Below are 25,880 nucleotides of genomic sequence, written 5' to 3'. Positions count from 1 at the left end.
AGAAATTTGTTGTTAGGCAGTTTCATTGTTGTGTGAACATCATAGATTGCACTTACACAGACCTAGATAGTATAGCCTACTACACACCTACTCTATATGGTACTAGTCTTATGGGACCACCATTGTAATTGCGGTCTGTCTTTGACCGAAGCGTTGTTATGTGGCTCATGACTGTAATCAGGACAGTGTGGTATTGGTGAAAGGATAGACACATAGACCAATGGAGCAGAATAGAGAATCCAGAAATAGTCCCACCAAATATGGCCAACTGATTTTTGACAAAAGAGTGAAGGCAATTCAGTAGTGAAAAGTGTAAAGGTAATTTCAACAAAAGGTGCTGGAAGAATTGGACATCTATGTACAAAAAAATGAACTTGGACCTATACCTCACCCCATATATAAAAATTAACTCAAAGTGGATCATGGACCGACATGTAAAACCTAATTAGAAATCTGTTAGAAAACATAGGAGAAAATCTTTGTGACCTTGGTTCGACAAAGAGTTCTTAAGTCGACACCAAAAGTATGATACATAAAAGAAAAATTTGATAAATTGAACTTCATCAAAGTTAAAAATATTTGCTCTGCAAAAGACACTGTTAAGAGAATGAAAAGACAACCAACTGGGTAAAAGAAACTTGTGAATCACGTATCTGACAAAGGACCCTATCCAGAATACATAAAGAACTCTCAAACTCAACAATAAATAAAAAACAAACAACCCAATTTAAAAATGGGAAAAAAAATTGAATGGATACTTTACCAAAGAAGATATACAGCAGCTGGCCCCATGGTTGAGTGGTTGAGTTTGCGCGCTCTGTTTCACCAGCCCTGGGTTTCGCCGGTTCGGATCCTGGGTGCAGATATGGCGCTGCTCATCAAGCCATGCTGAGGCAGCGTCCCACATGCCATATCTAGAAGGACCCACAGCTAAAAATATGCAACTATATACTGGGGGGCTTTGGGGAGAAAAAGGAAAAAATAAAATCTTAAAAAACAAAGAAGATAGACACATGGAAAATAAGCACATGAAAATAGGCTCAACATCAGAAGTCATCAGGGAAATTGCACACTATTAAAGTGGTTAAAAAATGATAATACCAAGTCAAGGCGAGGGTGAGAAGGGTCTAGATCTCTTACACACTGTTGGTGGAAATGTAAAATGGTACAGCCCACTTTGGAAAACAGTTGACAGTCTCTTATAAAGGTAAACATACACTTACTATACACCCCAAGAGAAATGAAAACTTATGGTCACACAAATATCTGTATGTGAATGTTTATAGCAGCTTTATTCTTAATCACTAAAAACTGGCGACAACCCAGATGTCCCTCACCTGGGGAATGGATAAACAATTTATGGCACAACTGTGCAATGCAATATTCAACACTAAAAAGAAATGAATTATTGGTATCCATGACAATGTGAAGAAGTCTGAAATGCATTATGCTAAGAGAAAGATGCCAGACTCAAAAGGTACACAGTAAACAATTTCATTTCTATGACTTTCGGAAAAGGTAAAACTGTAGGATGGAGTGTTTGCCGGGGGTTAGGGATGGGGAGGAGGTGGTTTGGCTACAAAGTGATGATGGAACTCTGCTGTATCCTGATGGTGGTGATGGTTAAATGACTCCATACATTTGTCAAAACTCATAGAACTGTACACCAAAAAGAGTGAATTATTCTGTATATCAGTTTAAAAACAAATTTAAAAAAGCATTACCCAACAAAAAAATACAGAAAAAAATACATACTCTTTGTCCAATATTTGGAAAAGACTGAAAAATACAAAGAAGAAAGGCTACAATTCCTTCTCCTAGTTATAATCACACTTATCCTTTGAGCATATGGACTTCTAATTTTTTATGTTTGGCATTTTTTTTTCCCCTGAGGAAGATTTGCTGTGAACTAACATCTGTGCCAATCTTCCTCTATTTTGTATGTGGGTCACTGCCACAGTGGGGCCCCGATGGGTGGTGTAGGTCCACACCCAGGAACCAAACCTGGGCCGCTGAAGCACAGCACGCTGAACTTAACCTCTAGGCCACAGGGCTGGCTCCTCCTTTGGCATTTTTACGTAGATAAAATGATTTGATCTATCTCACTTTATATATATCATACATATTACATATATAATTATATGTTATATTCTGCTTTTTTAAACTATACTATAAATGAAACTATATTATAAACAATTCCATATATTATAAAACATCTCTGTAGAAAAGATTTTAATAGATTTGTCATCATTCACTGTTTGTACCATAATTTGTTTAGATATTGTCCTAATGTTGGTCATATAGATTGTTTTCAGTTTCTCAGCATTAGTTTTTTAAAAGTACAAGGAGCATCTTTGTTCAAAAATCTTTGTACATTTTTCTAATTGTTTCTTAAGGATAGAGTTCTAGGAAATGTTGTTATTGGATCAAAGAGTATGAGTAATAAGTTTTAAAATACGTTTTGGTCAAATTGCCTTCTGAGAAATAGATACCATTTTAGTGGCCCATCAACAGAGTGTGGGGGGGCGGTTCTTGATTTCACCAGATCTCTTTGTAACCGTTTGTAATCATCTGCTTCCTCGTGTGTCAAATGAGGGTAATGATACAACTTACCTTATAGGGTTTTGAAGTGATGCATGTTAAGTGCATGGCATAATACCTGCAACGTTGTTAGCTCTCTTTGGTGATATTATTTGAACTTTTGCTTGTTTGATAGATAAAAGGGGCATTGTATTCGTTTTAACTGAATTGAAAAAATTAGTAGTGAACTAGAATAATTTTTTATGTTTATTTGCTCTTTGGATTTTTGCTCCGTGACTGGTTCATGAGTATTTTGGGACCGAGATATTTTTGTGTAGGTTTTTTCCGTGTTAAATATATTAAGCCTTTGTTAAGTTTATAGCAGATTGTTTTTTATTTTTCAGTTTGCTGTTTATTTTATAATTTTGCTTTTGATGCCTTTTGACATTTAAAGGTTTTAAGATTTTATGTAGTCAAATTGATAGATCTTTTATTTTGTGATTTCTTCTATTGCTTTTATGTCCTTCCTCAAGTAAAGGGCAAGTCATCGGTTTTATTCAAGTATTTTTTAGTAGCTTTATTTATTTATTTTTTTACATTTGATTTTAAATCTCTATGTGTTTTTGTCTGTGATATGAGGTGAGACTAAATTTTCTACGCATTTATTAAATATTCCTTCATTAATTGGTGATGCCTCCTTTTTTACATATTAAGTTATTTTAGAATTTATAGACTGCTTCTGGCTCTTTCTGTTTATTCTTTTGACTGTTTATTTTTTGTATCAGTTCTACATAGATTGAATTATTGTTGCTACATAATATCTTTAAATATCTTTTAGGAGAAATTTCCTTTTTTCGGTCAATTATTTTTTTAAAAACATTTCCTTAACTCTTTTAGCCTTTTTTAATTCTTTCAAATAAACTGTATAATTATTCTGTTAATCCTCCTGGTCCCAACAAATTTACTGTAATTTTGGATAGAATTCTATTACAATTATAACAATCTGGGAAGAGCTGACATTTTAAGAACTAAAAAAAAATTTTCCCTCTAGAAATATATCTCATTCAAATATTTTGTATTTCACAATGAAGTGGGTGGGTTTTTTTTTTCATATAGATCTCACACATTCCTTTTTAAGGTTATTCTTTGGCAACTTGTGTTTTTGTTGCTGTTGTGAATATAATCTTTTTTTTTTTCTTTTTAAAGATTGACACCTGAGCTAACAACTCTTGCCAATCTTTTTTTTTTCCTTCTTCTCCCCAAAGCCCCCCAGTACATAGTTGTATATTCTAGTTGTGGGTCCTTCTAGTTGTGGCATGTGGGACGCTGCCTCAGCATTGCCTGACGAGCGGTGCCATGTCCACGCCCAGCATCTGAACCAGCGAAACCCTGGGCTGCCGAAGCAGGGTACGTGAACTTAACCACTCGGCCATGGGGTCAGCCCCTCTTTTTTCTTTTTGATCTATCTTTTCACTAGTTATTGCTGGAGTATTAGATAGTTATTTTGGGGTAGTTAGTTTATAACTTACTATTTTATAGAGATAGTAAGCCTAATAGTTTTACTGTTGATTTTCTTGTGGTTTTATTTCTTTAACACATTGGTGCCCAGTCAATATTTGTTAAATAATAACTGATAATCATGTCATCTCTAAGTAGTGATAACTCCCTCTGGCCCTTTGTTTCCTGTCATTTTACCTTTTATTTCCACTTCCTGTTTTTGTGTTAGTCAGAAAGTCCAAAACAATGCTAAATTTATAAGAAGTATTATTTAAAAGAGTTGTGGGGGCTGGCCCCGTGGCCGAGTGGTTAAGTTCGTGCGCTCCGCTGCAGGCGGCCCAGTGTTTCGTTGGTTCGAATCCTGGGCGCGGACATGGCACTGCTCATCAGACCACGCTGAGGCAGCGTCCCACATACCACAACTAGAAGAACCCACAACGAAGAATATACAACTATGTACCGGGGGGCTTTGGGGAGAAAAAGGAAATAATAAAATCTTTAAAAAAAAAAAAAAAAAAGAGTTGTGTGTTTAACTTTGAGTTCATATTACACGGAGGGTTTTATACTTGTTTCTGCTCAAGGCCTCTGTTTTATTAATATTTTTATTTTTATTTATTTTTTTTGAGGTAACACTGATTTATAACATTGTATGAATTTTAGGTGTACGTCATTATATTTTGCCTTCTGTGTAGACTACATTGTGTTCCCCACCAAAAGTCTAGTTGCCATCACTATACACATATGCCTTTACCCCTCTTGCTCTCTCCCTACACCCTTCCTCTCTAGTAACCATCAACCTGTTCTCTGTAACTATGTTTTTGTTTATCTTCCACATATGAGTAAAATCATGCGGTATTTGTCTTTCTCCATTTGATTTATTGTGCTTAGCATAATATCTTCAAGGTCCATCCAGGTTGTCACAAATGGCAAGATTTCGTCTTTTTTATGTCTGAGTAGTATTCCGTTGTGTATATATATATATATATATATATATATATATATATATACCACATCTTCTTTAGCCATTCATTTATTGATGGGCACCAAGGTTGTTTCCATATCTTGGCTATTGTAAATAATGCTGCAATGAACATAGGGATGCATATATCTCTTTGAATTAGTGTTTTCATTTTCTTTGGGTAAATACCCAAAAGTGGAATAGCTGGATTGTATGGTAGTTCTATTTTTAATTTTTTATTGAGTTAATGATAGGTTACAATCTTGTGAAATTTCAGTTGTACATTATTATCTGCCAGTCGTATTGTAGGTGCACCCCTTCACCCTTTGTGCCCATCCCCACCCCCCCACCCCCTTTCCCCTAGTAGCCACTAATCTGTTCTCTTTGTCCACAGGTTTAAATTCCTCATATGAGTGGAGTCATACAGAGATTGTCCTTCTCTATCTGGCTTATTTCACTTAACATAATTCCCTCAAGGTCCATCCATGTTGTTACAAATGGGACGATTTTGTTTTTTTTTTCTGGCTGAGTAGTATTCCATTGTATGTATACCACATCTTCTTTATCCAATCATCTGTTGATGGGCATTAGGTTGCTTCCATGTCTTGGCTATTGTAAGTAATGCTGCAATAAACATTGGAGTGCATGGGACTTTTGGAATTGCTGACTTCAAGCTCTCTGGATAGATACCTAGTAGTGGAATAGCTGGATCATATGGTAGTTTTATTTTTAATTTTTTGAGGAATCTCCATACTGTTTTCCATAGTGGCTGCACCAGTTTGAATTCCCACCAGCAGTGTATGAGGGTTCCTTTTTCTCCACAACCTCTCCAACATTTGTTACTATTTGTTTTAGTTATTTTTGTCATTCTAATGGGTGTAAGGTGATATCTTAGTGTAGTTTTGATTTGCATTTCCCTGATGATCAGCGATGATGAACATCTTTTCATGTGCCTATTGGCCATCCGTATATCTTCTTTGAAGAAATGTCTGGTCATGTCTCCTGCCCATTTTTTGATTGGGTTGTTTAATTTTTTGTTGTTGAGTTGTGTGAGTTCTTTATATATTATGGATATTAAGCCTTTGTCAGATGTATTACTTGCAAATATTTTTTCCCAGTTAGTGGGTTGTTTTTTTGTTTCAATCCTGTTTTCCCTTGCCTTGAAGAAGCTCTTTAGTCTGATGAAGTCCCATTTGTTTGTTCTTTCTATTGTTTCCCTTGTCTGAGAAGACATGGTGTCTGAAAAGATCCTTTTAATACTGATGTCAAAGAGTGTCCTGCCTACGTTTTCTTCTAGAAGGCTTATGGTTTCAGGTCTCACCTTTAGGTCTTTGATCCATTTTGAGTTTATTTTGGTGAATGGTGAAAAAGAATGGTCAATTTTCATTCTTTTACATGTGGCTTTCCAGTTTTCCCAGCACCATTTGTTGAAAAGACTTTCTTTTCTCCATTGTAGGCGCTCAGCTCCTTTGTCGAAGATTAGCTGTCCATAGATGTGTGGTTTTATTTCTGGGCTTTCACTTCTGTTCCATTGATCTGTGCACCTGTTTTTGTACCAGTACCATGCTGTTTTGATTACTGTAGCTTTGTAGTATGTTTTGAAGTCAGGGATTGTGATGCCTCCAGCTGTGTTCTTTTTTCTCAGGATTGCTTTAGCAATTCGGGGTCTTTTGTTGCCCCATGTGAATTTTAGGATTCTTTGTTCTATTTCTGTAAAGAATGTCATTGGGATTCTGATTGGGATGGCATTGAATCTGTAGATTGCTTTAGGTAGAATGGACATTTTAACTATGTTTATTCTTCCAATCCATGTGCATGGAATGTCTTTCCATCTCTTTATGTCGTCATCCATTTCTTTCAGACAAGCCTTGTAATTTTCATTGTATAGGTCTTTTAATTCCTTAGTTAAATTCACCCCAAGATATTTTATTCTTTTTGTTGCGATTGTGAATGGTATTGTGTCTTGAGTTCTTTTTCTGTTAGTTTGTTATTAGAGTATAGAAATGCTACTGATTTATGTAAATTGATTTTATACCCTGCAACTTTGCTGTAGTTGTTGATTACTTCTAAAAGTCTTCCAATGGATTCTTTGGGGTTTTCTATATATAAGATCATGTCATCTGCAAACAACGAGAGTTTCACTTCTTCCCCCCATTTGGATTCCTTTTATTCCTTTTTCTTGCCTGATTTCTCTGGCCAGGACCTCCAGTACTATGTTAAATAAGAGTGGTGATAGAGGGCATCCTTGTCTTGTTCCTGTTCTCAGGGGGATGGCACTCAGTTTTTGCCCATTGAGTATGATGTTGGCTGTGGGTTTGTCATATATGGCCTTTATTATATTGAGGTAGACCCTTCTATCCCCATTTTGTTCAGAGTTTTTATCATAAATGGCTGTTGGATCTTGTCAAATGCTTTCTCTGCATCTATTGAGATGATCATGTGGTTTTTATTCCTCAGTCTGTTGATGTGGTATATCACGTTGATTGATTTGCGGATGTTGAACCATCCCTGTGTCCCTGGTATGAATCCCACTTGATCATGATGTATGATCCTTTTGATGAATTGCTGTATTCTGCTTGCCTATATTTTGTTGAGAAATTTTGCATCTATGTTCATCAGCGATATTGGCCTGTAGTTCTCCTTTTTCGTGCTGTCCTTGTCAGGTTTTGGTATCAGCGTTATGTTGGCCTCATAGAATGTGTCAGGAAGTATTCCATCCTCCCTAATTTTTTTGGAATAGCTTGAAAAGGATAGGTATTAAATCCTCTCTGAAAGTTTGGTAGAATTCCCCAGGAAAGCCATCTGGTCCTGGGCTTTTATTCTTTGGGATGCTTTTGATTGCTGTTTCAATCTCTTTCCTTGTGATTGGTCTGTTCAAATTGTCTGCTTCTTCTTGAGTGAGCTTTGGGAGATTGTAGGAGTCCAAGAATTTATCCATTTCCTCTAGGTTATCCATTTTGCTGGCATATAGTTTTTCGTAGTATTCTCTTATAATCTGTTGTATTTCTATGGAGTCTGTTGTTATTTCTCCTCTTTCATTTCTGATTTTGTTTATTTGAGCTTTCTCTCTTTTTTTCATTGTAAGTCTGGCTAGGGGTTTGTCAATTTTATTTATCTTCTCTAAGGACCAGCTCTTTGTTTCATTGATCGTTTCTACTGCCTTTTTTGTTTCCATAGCATTTATTTCTGCTCTGATTTTTGTTATTTCTCTCCTTCTGCTGACTTTGGGCTTTGTTTATTCTTCTTTTTTAATTCAGTTAGGTGTAGTTTGGGATTATTTATTTGGGATTTTTCTTGTTTGTTAAGATGTACCTGAATTGCGATGAATTTTCCTCTTAATACAGCTTTTGCTGCATCCCATATGAGTTGGTATGGCATGTTATCATTTTCATTTGTCTCCAGGTATTGTTTGATTTCTTAATTTCTTCAATGATCCATTGCTTGTTCAATAGTGTATGGTTTAGTCTCCACATCCTTGTGCCTTTCTCAGCTTTTTTCTTGTGATTAATTTCTAGCTTTATAGCCTTATGATCAGAGAAGATGCTTGTTATTATTTCAATTTTTTTAAATTTGTAGAGGCTTGCATTGTTTCCCAACATATGGTCTATCCTTGAGAATGCTGTATGCACGCTTGAGAAGAGTGTATATTCTGCTGTTTTTGGATGAAGTGTTCTATATATGTCTATTAAGTCCAACTGTTTTAGCTTTTCATTTAGCTCCACTGTTTCTTTGTTGATTTTCTGTCTGGATGATCTATCCATTGATGTGCGTGGGGTGTTGAGGTCCCCTACTATTATTGCGTTATTTTTGATATCTTTTAGGTTTGTTAATTGTTGCTTTATGAACTTTGGTGCTCTTGTGTTGGGTGCATAGATATTTATAAGCGTTATCACTTCTTGATGAAGTGTCCCTTTGATCATTGTATATTGGCCCTCTATATCTCTCTTTACCTGCCTTATCTTGAAGTCTGTTTTGTCTAAGTATTGCGACACCTGCTTTCTTTTGTTTGCTATTTGCTTGGAGTATTGTCTTCCACCCCTTCACTCTGAGCCTGTGTTTGTCCTTGGAGGTGAGGTGTGTTTCCTGGAGGCAACAAATTGTTGGATCTTGTTCTTTAATCCATTTTGCCACTCTGTGTCTTCTTATTGGAGAGTTCGATCCGTTTACATTGAGGGTGAGTATTGATGCATGAGGGCTTAATGCTGTCATTCTGTCGCTTGTTTTCTGGTTTTCCTGAGTTTTCTTTGTTTCTCGTCCTGTGTGTTTTAGCCTCCCCATTGACTGCTGCAATTTCTTATGCTGGGTTTCTTAGATTTTTCCTTATTTATGCTTTGTGTCTCTGTTTTGTTTTTTAGTTTAGTGGCTACCTTGAAGTTTGTATTCAGAACCTCGTGTATAACATAGTCCATTTTCTGGTGGTCTCTTACTTCCTTAGGCTAGACTGTTTCAGTCACTTTCCTCCTCCCCTCCTAAATTATTATTTTTATCTCTTATTCTAACTCGTGTTGTGAGTTTGTGGTTAGAGTGATAAGATTGTCTTTGCTTTGGCGATTTCCTTCCCTTTATCCTAATGCTATAGTTGAATATTTGCTATCCTATTCCATCTATTTGTCTCCCTACTCTGTGTTTTGTGACCCCTTACTCCCTTTTTTTCTTTTTTCAGGTGTGAGAACCTTCTTGAGGATTTCTTGTAGTGGAGGACTTTTGGTTACAAATTCCCTTAATTTTTGTTTGTCTGGAAAATATTTAATTTCTCCCTCATGTCTGAAGGATATTCTTGCTGGATAGACTATTCTTGGCTGAAGACTTTTATCCTTTAAAGTTTTGAATATATCACTCCAATCTCTCCTAGCTTGTGAGGTTTCTGTAGAGAAATCCGCTGAAAGTGTGATGGGGTTTGTAGGTTATTTTCTTCTGCCTTGCTGCCCTGAGTATTCTTTATTTGTCCTTCATTTTTGCCATTTTTACTACTATGTGCCTTGCAGTAGGTCTTTTTACATTGACAAATCTAGGAGATCTGAAAGCTTCCTCCACACAAATTTCTCTCTCAATCCCTAGATTTGGGAAGTTCTCTTCTATTGTTTCGTTGAGCACCCCTTCTGCTCCATTTTCCTTTTCACGCCCTCAGGAATTCTGATGATTCTTAAGTTGCATTTTCTCATTGAGTCAGCTATTTCTCTGAGATTTTCTTCAGTTTTTTAAATTCTTAGTTCTCTTTCTTCCTCGGTCTGGAGCCATTCAGCCTGCCTATCTTCAATTATGCTAATTTTCTCCTCTATGGTGTCTACACGGGCATTCAGAGAATCTGTATTCTGTTTCATCTGATCCATTGTGTTTTTTATCTCTAGTATTTCTAATTGATTCTTCTTTATGATTTCAATCTCTTTTGTGAAATAACTCCAGAACTCGTTGACTTGTTTCTCTATACTTCCCTTTACCTCATTGAATATTTTGAGGATAGCTATTTTGAACTCATCTTCACTTAGTTTACCCATTTCCAAGCCCTCAGGACCTACTTCTGTATTTTTATTGTTTTCCTTTTGGACTGGAGCTTTTATAAATTGCTGGATGGTAGAGGAGTGGCTTTTGCACATGATGCCATTATTCGGCTGCAGTTACAGCCTGTCGCCACTAGTGGGGGTCGAGAGCCTTGGTTCTGAGCCCTCTGCCTTCAGCCGCAATGGCCGGGCGCAGCGTGGTTTGGGGGAGGAGGGGCGCTTTCACTCACGCCAACCTGGATTCGGGTCAGTTCTCGCTTTCTGGTGTCTTGGTGCCCTGGCTTGCTGGGGTTCCCCCACAAGAAAGCTTTCCCCCATTAGAGGGTTTCCACTGCAGGCGATGGGAGTCCTGGATGATCCCTGGTCTCGCAGCCCCTCACCCACGCCTTCCCACACCCTCAGCAGCGATCCCAGTCTCTAGGGAAGGGAGCGAAGTTCTCTCCCACCCTGTTCCAGCTCCTCCGAGGGCAGCTCCAGCCTCTCCACCTTCCGTCGTTTGGCTGCTGTGGGTCTCTGACGATTTCTGTTACTAGGATGTTTTTTTTTTGGTTGGAAAGCAGTTGCTCTTTTTAGTTGTAATTTGGAGAGGAGAGAGTCCCGGGTGAGCTCATGCTGCCACGTTGCTGACATCACTCTATTTTTAATTTTTTGAGGAACCTCCACAGTGTTTTTCATAGCAGCTGCACCAATTTACATTACCACCAGCAGTGTATGAGGGTTCCCTTTTTTCCACATCCTCGCCAACACTTATTTTTTGTCTTTTTGATAATAGCTGTTCTGACAGGTGTGAGGTGATATCTCATTGCAGTTTTCATTTGCATTTCCCTACTAATTAGTGATGTTGAACATCCTTTCATGTGCCTCTTGGCCATTTGTGTATCTTCTTTGGAAAAGTGTCTGGTCAGATCATCTGCCCATTTTTCAATTGGATTTTTTGTTGTTGTTGAGATGTGTGAGTTCTCTATATATTTTGAATATTAACTGTTTATCAGATGTATGATTTGCAAATATTGTCTCTCAATGGGTAGGTTGTCTTTTCATTTATTGACGGTTTCCTTTGCTGTGCAGAAGCTTTTTGGTTTGATGTAGTCTCATTCATTAACTTTTTCTCTGGTTTCCCTTGCCTGAGTAGACATGGTATTCAAAAAAATCCTGCTAAGACCAATGTCAAAGCATGCTGTCTGTGGTTTCCAGGAGTTTTATGGTTTCAAGCTGTCTGTTTTAAAAGCCACATTTTAATATCATTTTTAGTATTAGCTCAACTGAAATAATTTGAAAAAACCAATCATAATGCCCAAGTTATTTTGCATTGTCTAGAGATTTCATTCCGTGTGTGCATGTTACATGCACTGAAGGCAATAGGAAGACTGTCTTATCTCATTTGTATATTGCACTCAGTTTACACTAACCTTTGGGTGTAACTTTTAATTATGAAAATTTTAAGACATCACAAAAATAGAACAGTCTTACAAACCTTACTCATCACTCAGCTTCAAAACCATCTACATTTTGCCATAGTAGTCAATAAATTTTATAAAAGTCAGGCAATATTCCAAAAATATTATTGAGGAGCATGTTGGAAAGCTAGGTATATGGAGTGAATAACCCAGAAAAAATAATTTTTTAAAATCTTTATTAGTACATTTTTAGTTTATTAATGAAAGTAATCCATGCTGTTTGTATATATTGCAAATAGTACAGAAGAGTGTGAAGTTAAAAGTCCGTCTCTCTGTTCCCATGAACTCCAGTCCTACTCCCCCATGGGAACCACATAGCCATTTAGCACACTTCCTGGAAGGGTTCCTCCGCGTGGATGTAATCACATGTGGCAAGCCCCTCCTCCCTGACCCAAAGAGAATGAGGTGTTCCTGCTCCCCTGTGAGAGGAGAAGATCAGGGAGATGAGTAGGTCTGTAGTCATTGGGCCCCTGTGGTCAACTGGTGGGAGTGTGGTAGCCCCCACAGCTCCACCACCAGTAGGCCTGTTACACCCTTCACCCCCAGGGCATCTCTGGGGGAAAGTCAGTTTAGTCTCCTCAGCAAATATATCTGGCCATTTGAGTGTTGATTTTTTTTTCAAAAGAAAACAAAGTCTTGACTATATAAGGAAAAAATATCCTTCCGTTTAATATGACAGTGATCTTACTTCTGAAAAATAGTAACCCAGATGCTCTCATGCTATGGATGATTCAAATCCTTCTTGAGCTTGTAGCTTCTCATTCTCCGTTTTGCATTGACATCTATGGGCAGGTGGGTGGCTTCAGTTCCTTCTGCTACACAGATACAAAACATATGCAACTTTCTTTTCTTAACTGGAGTGAATCTAAAAGTGCTAAGAAAGCTTCTTTTCTTTTCTTTCCTACCTGTAATGGTGGTTTCTTGGAGGGAAGATGGAGAACACATTCATCTCCATTGCCACTGAGATAGAAATAATCAGCTCTTTTCTAAGGAGAGTTACCTAGGACCCAGTTATTTTAGAATCTATTGTTAAACATAAAGAAATACAGTCTTTTACTGGATATTTGATCTTGGTCAAATGATCAAGGTCAGTGCACGGAATGTAAGCTTTATAAGAGCTGTACAGTTTGTTCATATAATAGATTCAAATGTAATAAAATTTCTAAGATTTTAGAGTCTGCCTCTCCCTAGAGTTCTGTAAGCTGCAAAAAGATATAATTACGGTGGTCCCTGGGTGTGTGCAGTTGCATGCACACCGCCATTGTGGGTTTACGTTTTTAGCAAAGATAGCTCTTGTGTTCGTAGGTGCTGTGATGCCAGCCAAGGATTCATGGCTGTTCATATCTGAATGAAAGGGTGAAGAAGTTAGTGTTTAGCAAGATAAAGAGCCTCCACATGGGGGTGGTGGGAATGCAAACTGGTACAACCATTTTGGAGGGCTATTTGGATATATATAATAAGCTGCTGTTTGAAAACTGCTTTATTTGCTGCCTTGTTTTAGAAGACTTTCAGACTTGGCATTTATTGGAGTCAGCACATTCACAATACCTAATGGTAGGGAGAAAAAGAGCTTTCATAAGTTTTAGAGTCTCAAATTATATTAAGTTTCTTCTCCTTAATTTAAGTGTTTTCTTAAAGTACTTCACGTGCAGTTAACAGTAATAAAGAACTGGCTCAGAGGATTACTCAAGAGAGCAGCCTCTAATGTTAGAACACCTTCTAGTATAACCAATTTGGGAGAAGGTTTGGCAGATTCCTATAAGTTAAGTAAACACCTCTCCTTTGACCCAGCAATACCCCTCCTAGTTTTTTATCTAGGAGAAATGCAAACGTATGTCCACACACAGACTTTTACATGAATGTTGATAGCAACTTTATTCATAATAGATAGCCCAAACTGGAAAAAGTCTAAGTGTCTTTCAGCAGGAGAATGGACAAACCAACTGTGACCATCCGTACGATGGGATACAACTCAGCATTAAAAATGAATGAACCACTGATACATACAACATGGCTGATCTCAAAAGCATTATCCTGAGAGAAAGATGCTAGACACAAAAGAGTACATACTGTCTGATTACATTATATAAAGTTTTTAAATAGACAAAACTAGTCTCTATTAAAAAATCACAACAGGGCTTGACTGGGAAGCGACATGAAGGTAGTTTCTGTAGCTGGAAATGGTCTATATCTTAAGAGGGGTATGGGTTATGTGGATGTATCCGTTTGTCAAAACTCAATAAAATGTATACATAAGATCTGAATATTTCAGTATATGTAAATTTTACCCTCTCCCTAAAAATGAACAGTTAATTTTTCTTTTTATAGGAAAGGTCTTCCAGTTTCTCCTTGGCCAATTGCAAGCCTTACTCTGAAATTTTAGCTTGAGTAATACACATAAAAATTAAAAGTTTGTGTATGAGACTTATTATTTATTTATCAGATATTTCACATTGTGCCCTCCCTTTAAGCCTTGGAGTATAGAATTAATAAATGAAAACGTTAAGCATGGAGAACGAAAATAAAATACATTATGAAAAAGCAATCTCTCTCTGAGTGTACCACCCTCTGTGCACAGCACAGTTCTGAAAGGTGAGCTCGCTTTTCCCCAACTGGTGGTAACTGGGCTCTGGGTCAGATCATGACGAGCAAAGAACATCCTTCCTGTTAGAACCCTGATGTTGTACTTGCACCTGATCTTTAGAACAGGTTCAGGAGACACTCCACGTCCTACCTCAGGATGTGAACCTTTACCGTTTGCTGTGCCAAGCCACGCTGCCTGCCTAGATAGTGACTGCTTTTGGCTGCCGTGTTAAGTCTCTGAATTTTATTCCTCGGTGACCTGGAGAGGTTGGAAGAGAGGGAGGGAAGAATTATGGCCTGAAATAAATTTTCTGAGGAGCGTCCTTTAAAAACTTTATCCCTATCTATTATTTTATTTTAAATATGCAGTGGCCTGATGAATGACTCATGTTCTGATTCCTCTAAAAAAGAAAAAAAATTCTGATTCTCTAAGATTTCCCTCTCTACCCTGACATCCTCATCTCCAATTTCCCCTTTGTTTCTGAATGAGAAACTCCAGTAATCTGTTGGGCCTGTAATTCTGTGAGCACTTACCAATCCGAAGGCTAAACTCTCAGCAATGAGATGACCTTGAGTGAACTTCAGAGAGATTAGCCAGGAGAAAGGATTAAACACATTTATGTGAGTACAGTGCTGAGAGGAACAGAGAGAGAACAAAGTGGCACTGTTTCTGGAATCCAATGGCCTCCTGGTGTAAGAAGTGTGGGCAGCAAGACCCTGCATACTTACCGTACACCTCCGTGCGGATCACGGAGGCAGAGATGAGGGCTTACCACCGTTTCCTAGGAAGTGTCGTCAGGCTAGAGTGTATGGCAAAACAAGGTACTGTGAGCGCAAGGATGCCTTTCCTTTATGTGTATTTGTTATTCACCCTTATTCTCAGTGGAATAATGGTTTAACTAACAAATTTTACATCAAAAAAACTTACTTTGCAATACTGCCTCAAATTTGCTAAGGAGTTTTAAAAGGACTTTTTTAAAAAGCAGTAATCAGCTATTAATATTGTACATGGTCACTTATTGAAAAATTTATGTTAAAAAGAGATGGCATAATATTCTGAAAAAATCAGGGTATAAGATGCAATGTGTAAGTATGAATCATTTAAAAAGCATATATGTGTATACATACATGTATATGTACTGACTATTATACACCAAGAGATAACTATTTAATTTGGGGTAAAGGAATGATAAAGGAGTTTTATTTTTCTTGTTTTTGTTTAGGTGTATTTTTTAGTTTTTAAAGATGACCAACATGCATTGCTCTTGTAAAATGAAAATAAGAATCCAGATTATGAAATTCATGTTCCTGAAGGATAATGTTGAGCCTGAAGAAAAACGTTAAATCTGAAATGCTAAGACTTCATGTTAGACACATGAGCTGATAGACTGGTGGATTAAGAGTAGAAGAAAAGAAAAACACCTCCCTTCAGTGGGCTGGGTGAGAGGGAACAGCATTTCTAAGTATGCCTTACAGTGCGTGGAAGCCAGTGAGACACATGCTCTAAGAGCTGAAGCAACTGCTTATTTCCAAGATTACATCTTTTATGCATGGACTTACTGATATACTCTCCTCCTCCTTGAAAACGTTTATAATACGTTTATTCCCTTTGGATCACAGGCTAGGAAAGGTGATTAAATAAAATGTCTCTGTCTCTCCCATTACACTTTATTTATACTTGGAAACTATTTCTTCAAGAGAGGGGAATTATTGAATAGACAAATGTGCTTTTAAAATAATTTCATCGTTGTTGCGGTATACTTTCTGATTGAGACATGATTCATGCTTATACTATATTCTATACCATATACTTATATAGTATATAATACATATACCATGTTATCAAAGGCAAGGGCTGCTCTGTGCTTGCCACTTAAGAAAGAACAATTTGTTAATCAGATTTTGCTTTCCGTAATTAAAACACGTGGGTGTTGGCCTGTGCATGCACACGGATCAATACAGGGCTTGAATTCGGGTGGAAATTATTGCCCTAGTTCTACTAAAGTTAAATCATCAGAGCTTTACAGTTTTGTTAATAGTGAGGAGAGGAAGTAATTTGAAAGAAGAATATGAAGAATTTGTGAATCCTAAACTCACAGTATTACATATACTATTGTTGATTTTCTTTTTTTCTCACTATAAAAGGTTATGAAACGTTCGCCTACTTGCTTTGGCTGTCAATTGTTTTATTCTATCTGTGACTCGAGACAGCAACGAAAGTTGGAGTATCTTAATGCAAGTTTTAGGAATGTCTCAATGGCCTTTCTGACATTACTGCAATCTTACATTCAAGGGGTGCTGTCAGTTGACTTCTTGGTATAACAGTGATTTCTTGGGATTAAGGGCATGAAACTCAAGAGATGACACACTGATTGAAGTGTGTGTTGATCAAGATCCGTATTTTACTTAATTATTGGGGGTCAGGAAGAGGCAGCAGTTGGAGGTTTGCTTTTCCAGCATAGCACAGCATCCAGTTTTGAGCACCTAGTAAGTGATCAGTAAAATAGTAGTACTGGTCCACACACCAGCCCTCTAAGGTGATGTTATTATTATCCATTCCCATTTTGCAGAGGGAGAACCTTAAGATGGAGGGGCTGGTTAGTGGCCGAACTGGGATGCAAGTCCGCTAGTTTTCCTTCTGCTTCCCTGGTACCTGAAGGAATGAATAAATGGAGAGAGGAAGGAAGCAGTGTTTGGCCAGTCTCCAGGGCTTTTTCTTAAACAAAAATAAAATTGTTTATCCATCATTTTGCTAAAATGTCTAAAATCCTACCATTTTTGATTCCTTTATGTTAAGATGTTTTTTCTCTAAGTAGCTTTAGAAAAAAATGAAAGTGTAGACACTCTTGCAAGAATGCCACGTTCAGTGATCATTAGTCACATCAAGTCTTCTCATCTCTTCATGTTAGACCATATTATATTGCTTTACCCAAGACCCTGGGTCTGGCTAATAGACTTGACTGAATTGGGGGCTGGGAGTGGGCTGAGGAAGAGGAGGGTACGGGCATTAAGGGGCCCAAACTGAGCAGTGGGGTAGGGCTTCAGGTGCGCTGGAAGGAGAGGTAAGCAGGTTCTTAAGTCAGAGTTGGCTTGTTTCCCAGGGTGCTGACCCCAAAGTCAGCACAGAAGGAAATTTTAGGCCAAAAGTTACACTATCCGGGCCTCAGTTTTGAGAATACTTTGAATACATACAGATGATAATTTTTATTGAATGATGAGAGAAGCAGACTAGTGGACAACACAAATAAAAGCCTTTTTTTTTTCCTGAGCTGCATTTTCATAAGCAACAGGAAAGGACCAAGATACTCTAAGGCCTTGGAATCAGCGTGTGGTTGCTTCTGTGCTGAGTCAGCAGCAGCAGGAGAGCTTGTTAGAAATGCCCCACCCCAAGCCCACTGAATCTGCAGTTGCATTGTAAAACCCAAGTGATTTATGTAGCCTGGGTAATGTGGGAAGCACTGCCCTGGGGCCATATTGATTAAAATGCATGTGGGTGGGGGGGTGGCGCCAGCTAGTGGCACAGCAGTTAAGTGTTCAGGTTCTGCTTCGTTGGCCTGGGGTTTGCCGGTTCAGATCTGGGGTGTGGACATGGCACTGCTTGGCAAGCCATGCTGTGGTAGGCGTCCCACGTATAAAGCAGAGGAAGATGGGCACGGATGTTAGCTCAGGGCCAGTCTTCCTCAGCAAAAAGAGGAGGATTGGCAGCAGATGTTAGCTCAGGGCTAATCTTCCTCAAAAAAAAAAAAAAAATGCAGGTGGGGACACTGAAATCTAGTGCTGAAACAGGAGAGCCTTGCAGAAGGGGAGGATTAGGTATTTTCACAGGTTTTCTTAATTTCCTCCAGGGCCTTGATTGCTTTTTATTCAGAATGCCCCGGGTAGCAGGGCTGGTTTTCCCTCTCCTGGAGACAGGAAGGGCTACAGGAGAGCCTTATCTCCAGCTACTGTTGCTAAGGAAAGTCTTTGCATGGAAACTTCCATCTCTGCAGTGCTTGTCTCATGTGAGGGTACAGTGTGAAATGTCAGCAGAAATTAAGACGCTTTAAAAAAAATGTATCAAATTTGTCTGCAATGGAAAAAGAAAAGGGAGCAAAGGGATTTGGACAAGTATTCCAAAACAGAAACATGTATGCCTGGTAGTATGCTGTCCATCCTCCAAGCACTTTTAAACAGGCCTTTGCACAGCCAGGGGCAAGAGTACAAATGGAGGCCCACACGCCACAGTTCAATAAAATACATTCTATCTTCCTACCTTGACAAACATACCCTCATAGGAACAAAATTAAAATATGTATAAAACTATGGTTTTTATACGACCAAAAATCAGAAAATATCAAAGATGACTAAATTGAATTATTGCACATGTCTGAGTGTTGTGATGATGGGCCAATGAAATTGGGGTGAGTAATGAAGATATACATAATCCATAAGGTGTCCAGTATTTTTGCCGTAAGCCGTTTACTATAGCGGTCTCAGCCGTGCAGCTCATTGGCCATAGCCAGTTTTGCTGTAAAAGATAAAATAACTGGTTGACAGGTTTGGTTTCATTTGGTTACAAGTGGTTTTCATAATGAAACATGAAAAATCAATCACAAAATTAAAAAGGCTGAAAAATGAAAATACAAAATATTTGCATACAAATATTTGAATATTTAAATGTATGTAGACTCATGGCAATACTGTCAAAGAGATGATTTTATTCTGTGGATTGTTACCTAAGCACATGTCTTCCAAATCTTTCATTCATAGTGTTATACTTTTTTATTTTGCTTGTTGATTTATCTCCTTGTCTGGCATCACATTTTCTTCTTTTTTTTTGCTAAAATGTTTTCCTTCATTAAGAGAGGTTGTAATTTCATCCAAATATTAGGATGCATATTTGTAACCAAATGAAACCAAATAAAAAGCATATGAGCCAAATGAAACCCAGTGAAAACCATTTGAAACCAAATGAAACCATAATGAAACTAAAACTGTCAGTCAACGACTTATTTTTATCTTTTACAGAAAATTGCCTTCATGGCCAATTAGTTGTGTGTTGAAAATGGTTGTGGTGAAAATGCTTGTGGTGAAACTGCTTGTGGCAAAGATGCTTACAGCGAAAATACCTGGAATCAATCCATGAGTCATTTGTTAATCCGTAAAATATTTTTTCTTGCCTTCATGTCAGCAAAAGCACTATGTTATGAGATTTTCACATGATTTGAGCTCTGTTGAGAGCAGGGATCTAAAGCAAATGTGATCTAAGTAAAATGTGATTGTGTTCAACGAGTTCAAAATTTCAATATATTTGTATCGTGAATTGGAAGAAAAAGAAAAGTAAGAACATTGATGCTTGGTGGTACTGGACATTTCATTATATAAGAATCTACAGCATTCCTGCCATGTGAGAGGAAGGATTTGACAAGTTCATTCCTGTGTCTTTTCTCTTACCAAGCACTCCCGCTGCTCACATCCTCGCGGCTCCAGTCCTCCCAGCGCTCCGAAGCAGCGTCTGCCCTTGGTATCAGCAGTGGCACAGCCCACAAACCGTCATAGCCTTGGGATGCAGTCGCCTTTTCTTTTGATGATATACACCAAAGATGTGGAGCAGCATCTCCCTGGGGCCCCGAGGGCATTAAGAGAATAGAGGTGTAGGGCTGCAGTGTGCCCTGCCAGCGCTGAGTTCTGGATCATGAGTGACAGTGGCACCCATGTGGTCTTGAATATGTATATTTATGGGAGGGAAGGTTGTGATATTGGAGCTCTCAGAAGTGCGAGGCCTGGAGCAGGGGTCACAAGGGAACTTTCTGGGGTGATGGAAATGGTCCCTGTCTTGATCTGTTTGATGGTTCCATCAGTGTATACATTTGTCAAAATTCATCAAACTGTACACTTAAGATTTGTGCGTTGTACTGCATGTAAATTATGCTTCAATAAAGTCCTGTTAGCATAAACAATAAAGGGTACCAGAGCATACTTTTCTCTGTGTAAACTAAAGGAGGTAACCACAGGTGATTCTATCACTCTGACATAACTGTTTCACACGTTCTTTTCTCATATGCCTACACACACGTGCACAAACACACCACGTGCTTTCTTCTTGCTTTGTTTTTAAACCTGGCTGCAATCCCACCATACGCATGATTTTTCTGTCCTTGATATTATATCTTAAATCTTTTTCTGTGGACATGGTCTTCATAATTATATGATTGCTTCCATTTTTTTTTCACTCTTATGAATAATATTCCAGTCTACATTTTTATGTATAAAGTTTTTATTTCCTTGGGATAAATTTCCAGATACAGGATGAATGGGTAAAAGATTATGAAGATTTTAATGAGTCTGTGTTGAAGCTCCGTATTGTGATGGTTAAGACATTGGGCTTTGGGGTTCAGAACAAGCTGGGTTCAAATTCTGGCTCTGCTTGACCTTGGAAGAGCTACTGCGAGTCTAGTTCAATTATCTCCCTTAGAGTTGTCTTGAGGATTAAATGAGATGATGTACATGTATGAAGGGTTTGGTATGTAACCTACACGATAATCACTGGGTAAAATATTGTGAAACTACTTTTCTAAAAGGATGCTACCAGCTTCGCTCCCTGAGGTTCTGCAGAAGTATTAGTTTTCCAACATAACCCCAGCATTGTGTGTTAGAATCTGTTATTTTCTATATGAAATGGGATAGTCTATTGCTGTTTTAATAGCCTTATTTGACTACTAGGAAGTTGTACATTTTTCAGTTTTCTTGATTTAAAAAAATCGTCTAAATTTCTCCTTTAAAAACTTCTTCTGTCTGCTTTTCAAATGCCTTTTATTCATTGTCAATTTATGGACAAGACTTCAATACTACGTCTTACGGTTCAGATCAAGCATCACTGTAGGACAGGACCCAGTAGAAGAAGGGAAAGTGGGTTTGTGTTATTTCTGATTTGGCCAGTACGAAAGAGAAGTGAAACACAGCGTGACCCCATCGAGTGGCTTTTTCTACCAGCGCAACAACTAATTTCTCAGAGCCTCTGGTCACAGGTGGTTTTTCTCAGCAGTCAAATGTGGTCTAGTTGTGGGGGTGGGAGAGCGGGGTGGGCTGGAGGTGGTTCCTTTTAGTGCTAGGTGCGTTCCTTTACTGTCATTATCTACATAAGTACATGAGTTAATCTGTAAAGTGCCTTGTTAGTGCTTGCCCACAGCTCTCCTCAGTGTTATTAACAGAGAGGCATGCTGTACTGTGGCTGAGTGGCGATCCCGGTCCCATTCGTACTTTGGCTAACTGGCAGACCCTTCCGTTCTTTATGCCCAGCAGATTCTCTGGGTAGTGGGTAGAGTAGTAATGCTGCAGGGTCTGTCAAACTTGGGGCTGCCTTCCCTCTCTGGTCCAGACCATACTCTTTTTTCCTTAACCAATGTATTGATTTTATAATTTGGTTCTTTTTTTCTCAGATGATACTTGAGTCTTTTAAATTCCAGTGTGAGCAAAATTTCAGAAGAGCAAGAGCCGGGGGCTAAGCGTTTCACTGCTCTTTATTCCTTAGCAGTTGCAACACTCAGACAGCAGCCAGCTGTTATCAGCTGCTTCCTGCCCTCTGCTCTGAGGAGGATGGCTGCGAGCAGTAGGTCTGCCCCAGCACTCGCCCTGCGCTCTCAGACTGGAGAGTGGACAACGCAGAGGTGTTGCTTGCTGCCTACAGCTGAATTCCCATAGGATGTACTGGGCTGTTAATCCATCACCTAGAAGGCTGTGTTGTGGCCTTTGACGCCTTCTGCATTTCTGGAACTGTGGGTCTGGGGTAACAGACAATCACACATCTGTATACTTCTCAGGGCTAGAAAAGGGATGAATTTTCCCCTAATCTATTTGTAACTTTGTCCAGGATAGACATTGTGTTGAAATTGAATTATCACTTCCTTTTGCCTTGTGTAGGTGACAAAGAGAAAGTTTTTCCCTAATCCATACACATCAAAAATAGCAAGCAGCAAAAATAGCAACAGGACCTGGGGGCCAGGCAGAGTACAGCAGGCACCACCACCTTGATGGGTTGTCATGGGTTATGCCCAGCTGTTCCTGGAGAAGGAAACAAGTGAGGACACTGAGGCCCAGAGTGGTGCCCCGGTCACCCAGCTGGAAGTTGGCAGAAATGGCACTTCACTCGCAGGGCTGTCTGGATCGGAGGCAGGCTCTTTCCCACTGCACTCCCTCCCCACTCCATCTACAGAGGAGTGGGTAGCAGGGGCTGCCAGCAGCAGGGCTGGTCTTTGTGTCTCTTCTGGTACTGAGTATGAATGTTGGGGCTGAACTGAGCATGCCCTATCCCAACAGACCCACAGCGTCAGGCATCACTAAAAGCTGAGAGTATCTGAGGTCCTTTCCATGCTCTCAGTAAACGCTGAGTCCGAGAAACTCTCATGATCTGTTGCATCTGGACCAGGATGGGTCACGTGACTCCTCTGCTGGGAGGACTTCAAGGATTACCACGTCAGTCTCTGGCTGGGGACCAAGCTCTCTCAGCAAAACCTGGACCACAGGCAGACCAGCTCATTCTAATTCTAGAAAAATCAAATCATAAATTTTATTTCTGTTCATTTGGTAACCATAGGAGGTAGGTAAGAAAGATCTCTGTTGGAAGGCTGGGCAAACAGATTCTCATGATGAGAGACACTAGTCAGCCTCTGAGGGGTGGTAGATGCCGCTGCTCCTCAAGGCTGAGGGTCTGCGAACTCCATCACGTATGGCTGAGCTTTCCCCTCTTAGATCAGGTGATCCGGGCCTGACCCAGGCTCCACACTTAAACTGTCGGAATCTCTCTGGGTCTTCACTTCTTCATTTAGAAAAAGACAGGGCAGAGAGATGGTTGGCTTAACTCATTTCTGTTGTCCCTTTCAGCTCTTACCTCTTTACTAATTTAAAATGTTTAATTCAAAGCACACCTCAAATAATGAGATACAATAATAATAAATTGCATCTTATGATCTTGGTTTTTCTCTGGAGTCATTGTCTTTTTAATATGCCCCCTCAGGAATGAAAAAATAATAATGCTGCTCTGTTTTTGAGTATGCCTCTTTCCCAGACCACTGGGAGATTGTGTTCTGAAAAACTCTTCAATTACATGAATTCTGTTTCTGCTGAAATTCTCTATATTGTTGTCCACTTGTAATTTACAGTTTATTATGGAAAATTTGAAATATATGCAATAGAATTGTATAATGAGCTCCCATGGACCCATAAACCAGCTTCAACAATCATCCATGTTTTGTCAATTTGCTTTCATCTCCTGCCTTCCCTGACATTTTTGGCAGAGGGGAGTGCTGGAGTGTTTTTTTTTTTAAGATTTTTAAAAAATTTTTTTCCTTTTTCTCCCCAAAGCCCCCCGGTACATAGTTGTATATTCTTCGTTGTGGGTCCTTCTAGTTGTGGCATGTGGGACGCTGCCTCAGCGTGGTTTGATGAGCAGTGCCATGTCCGCGCCCAGGATTCGAACCAACGAAACACTGGGCCGCCTGCAGTGGAGCGCGTGAACTTAACCACTCAGTCACGGGGCCAGCCCCAGTGCTGGAGTGTTTTTAAGGAGATCTCAGACTTCATATCATTTTACTGTTAAATACTTTGTGTATCTAACAGAGAAGGCCCTCTCTTTTTGTGAAATATAACTACAATGCCGTCATTGCATCCACAAAATTGACAGTGATGCAGGAGTTCTTTGAAGTTTTAGTGAATTCAGAGTGGAAGAGGTGCTAGGGTGGGTTTACCCCCTTTCCTCCAGGAAAAGTGGTAGGATTCATTCAGAAGGGTCTTGGGGTTTAAGCTGGCACTTGCCACACCCCTGACAAGACTCTCAGGAAGCAAATCTGAGAAAGGCCTGTCCAGAGCAATGGGTATAACTAGCGTTAACTGAGCACCTACTGTGTACATCTCCATACGCATCACTTCCTTTAACCTTTACCCCAAAGCTGGGAAGTAGAAACCAAGGCTCTTGGAGGAGCTTCCCAAATATTACCTTCTGCTTCGTCAACATCAGAATATCATAACATTACCTCAACTCTATACAGAATCAATAGGAGATTCCTATTTATCGTCAATGTACAAGGCTATTTGGCTTGTGCCTTAATATAGATGTTTGCTGTGAAAGTGTAACCTGTTCCTTCTGTGAGATTCCTGGTAAAACAGTTAAATGAGGATAATATCTTAGGCAGAGAGAGCGTGAAAATGCCCAGGCTCTTCCAGCACAGGCTAAGGGGTTCCACCCAGTGTCCCCCTCTCTCTAATCCCCTCTCCCCAAATGGGTAGAAGGCAAATCTTAGGGTTTATAAATCATCTGTTAGGGTTAGAGGACATTTGTAGGTTTGTGCTTCAAAGATTTGAATTTTTGCCTTGGAAACTCATAGTCTTTTACTCAGTAAGGAGCATCTTTAATTGGCAAAATGCAGAAGTGCCTCCTTAAACATGCTTGGCAGTGCGAAGAGGCCCCTTGAAGTATTCTGGAAGGAAAAGAAAAAAGGAATGGAGGTGACAAAGAAGGGAGGCAAAAAGGAAAGAAGAGGGGGGAGGAGGGAAACGAAAATCGAAGAACCTTCATAAATCCCAGGTTGATTTTATGATCCAGCTTGACATGAACTCTGGTAACTTATGTTGTTTGTGTTTAAAATGTCCTTCTGCAGACCCAAAGGAGTAGGCAGATACCTAAATACCTGCCTTGGTAATGAGACCATCTGGCAGGTTTACTGTGAAGCTATTGAAGCTGAAACTTCAGGACCCCTTCCTTGTACTGATCCCTCCCCAAAACCTTGGGAGAGACTCTAGAATGTGTTCCTGTGCTCGTGTGTATAAGCTTAAGATTGTTACCTGCTACAAACATAGGTTCTTTACCCGCCACACAAGAGGGGCCAAATAAAAACTGGAATGCCAGGCTTATGGCAAGGAAAGGGTTTTAATTTTGGGTGATGTCAGCTAGGAGACAAGAGTGAGCCCTCAAATTCATCTCGTCTCCCTGAAAGGTGGGAGGCCAGGAGTTTTGAAGGTTGCAAGGAATGTCTCTGTTTGTAGGGAGGGGAGGGAGTTTGTGGCCTTGCTGGAGTTTTCCCACCAGCCTGCGTTTGGCCTTGGGAGGCTGCTTACAGAGAGGAGGATGATAAGGGCATTTGCAGGTGCTTGTCCTTGACCGTTTGTCTCCATTGTGGATAGTAGATTCTGGAGCCAGGAAGCCAGGGAGTAAGCAGGGAATGAGTGCTTTGGTTTTAACCCCATATATGCTGGTTTTAATGTAGGGGAACTGATATCAGGGCCGGTATCAAAACCACACAAAACCCGCATCCTCCCTGCATCTCAGGAATTGAGTTCTCAAGAGAATAAAGTGCCCATAACCGTGTCTTGATAAGTCCCCGATTTCTCCAGTAG

General features: G+C 39.4%; 1 protein-coding gene across 8 annotated transcripts in view; it reads left to right on the top strand.

The window, feature by feature from the left end:
- The window catches only part of MCF2L2 (MCF.2 cell line derived transforming sequence-like 2), a 240,526-nt gene that overhangs the window by 9,724 nt on the left and 204,922 nt on the right, over positions 1–25,880 (top strand). The window lies entirely within an intron of this gene.

Source organism: Equus przewalskii, chromosome 18 (assembly GCF_037783145.1).
Source record: "Equus przewalskii isolate Varuska chromosome 18, EquPr2, whole genome shotgun sequence".
Lineage (NCBI taxonomy): Eukaryota > Metazoa > Chordata > Mammalia > Perissodactyla > Equidae > Equus > Equus przewalskii.
Note: the sequence above shows the minus strand (reverse complement) of the source record. Positions and strands in the feature narration are given on the sequence as shown.